We start from the raw sequence: 2,355 nt of genomic DNA on the forward strand, positions 1-2,355 counted from the left end.
ACAAGTTCGTTGCGCTTCACGATGGCGCGTCTTAGAGCGCGCTCGTCCCTCTCGGTAGCATCGTCTCCTTGCGGCATGGCTAATGTAGTCGAGTGGTACGTATAATAATATGTATGTTTCCGGTAGCACAATCTGAATTATGATATCGTAAATCGATTAGGATTTACACGATGACGGGTCACGGGCAATTAGCTTAATTACGTGTCGTGATTTGTGTTATATCGCTAATTGGAACATAATTAGATATATTGATTGCTACCGGTAATGTGGTCCCGACGATACGATTAATCGAAAAATAGATACGAGCTACGACGACGACTAAATGTTATTTCTCATAATGATAAAATTTTAACGACCAGGAATTTGCATATTTCGACCTTTGGATACCGCAGACGACAATAACTGATAATGACTTCAACCCAAACCAAAATACGTACCCAATGGAAAGGAAATGAGATTCAATTTACACAGTGTGATTGAAGTAACAGAAATTATGAGTGTACAAAATTACATTATTTTTGTTTTTAAGTACCTATTTAGTAATTCACAAATTCAAAATATCCCTTTAGACAACCCTGCATCCGGTTCGAAGGACCAAAATGTTATGAGAGCAGCCGTTGATCACAGATCGCGGGAGTTGCTCGACGTTGTTAAATTATCAACGGACATGAGGGTTGCGCAAATACAAGATCATTTTTACTTTGAACTATTTGTATAAGTTATATTAAATGCAAAGACAAAGTATCATAACATTATTGGGGGCGGTCGCGACCAATAGGGGGATAAGGTATATAATATACTATATATATGTAAAATTATAATATGACAATAAATAAATTATATAAAGTGGCTGACAGCCGAAATAATAATAAGAGGTGAAATATATAGTAAAAATAATATATGGTATGTGGCTGACAGCCGACTCACAAAATCATCGGAAGTTGAATATGGTGGTCCATGATGATGTTGTGGGTAAGTATTATGTGTAGACGGGTTGCGGTAAAAAGTGCACAATAACAATTTTTTGACACACACAACCACAATACGGCACGTCAGCACCGTTGGTCGGACAAGACTGACTGATAGGTTGTGGTCCGGCGGAGGGTTCGCCGGTAATCGTGACTTTCTTTATTTATAGGCACAAAAGTGCACCATGGACATTATGCAACAACGATTACACTTTGTGTTCAACATGATCTGTAACCTCTAAATATTGCCATAAATATTTCTGTATACATATACATTTAACAGGAAAAATATGATTATGATGTCCTGGAAATTATAAATTCACAAATCGAATCGTTGTTATATTAATAAAAACAAAATTATATCCATTATATATTTCAGGGATGGCAAAACCTTGATTTGGTTTGAAAATATTGAAAATACATAGGTATAATTTTTTTTTACAAGAATTCGAAGTTCTAATTTTGACAAAATTTATCAAATTTAAATTTGAATAATTATTTTGTAGTTAAAAATTTAAAAATGATCAACTAGTGTATCTAAGAGTTGAAAATTTAAAACAAGATTCCGCGTAAATAATTAATTCTGTTACCAAAAAATCTACACATAAGCACAGTTTATTTTTATAGTAATTTTAAGATCAAATTTGGACGAAATAAACTATTAAAATACATAGAATAACTATTTTAGTGATTTTGTTGTGATTGTATAATATTATTCGTGGGCATACTTGAAACATCTAAACGGTTACAGATTTGAAAAAAACATATGATTTAAAAGTTTTATATAATTTCATGAGATTTATTTTGTTATAAAAAAAATTTCCCTCCGATGCACCGTTTTCGAGATATTAGCGATAAACTCAAAATGCGTAACTTTACTAACCCCCTCCCCCTCTATCTCACCACCTAGGTGTCAGGACTACTAGAACGTTAACACCCTAAGCCCCCTGAACATGTTTCTGAAGGAATCGCTAAGTTACCCGCTCACGCACTCTACCCCTCCTTTTGGGTCATTCATTGACTGGACTATAAATGATGGATGCCACAAATATCACAAGTAAAACTAATTGAAAATCGTAAGCATTCAATTTAAAATGAAAAAAATTTACAATAACAAGAAATTAACATTTTACACTTAAAACCAATATAGCGATAAATTTGAATATCCAGTGTCTAAAACTTTTGACATTTTATCACTCATGAAAAATGTCAGTGAGTTTGTTTTTGAAGAACCTTGTACGTATGATTTAAATATTTTTTTACCGTTCAAAAATGGTGTCACTAAAGACTTCAAATGACTGCAGAGATTGCATAACAATTTAAAAAAAGATTCAAAAATTAAGACGTATTAAAATAATAGAATAAAAAACTCACAGAAATATAAATT

Source organism: Acyrthosiphon pisum, unplaced genomic scaffold (genome assembly GCF_005508785.2).
Source record: "Acyrthosiphon pisum isolate AL4f unplaced genomic scaffold, pea_aphid_22Mar2018_4r6ur Scaffold_20893;HRSCAF=22452, whole genome shotgun sequence".
Taxonomy (NCBI): domain Eukaryota; kingdom Metazoa; phylum Arthropoda; class Insecta; order Hemiptera; family Aphididae; genus Acyrthosiphon; species Acyrthosiphon pisum.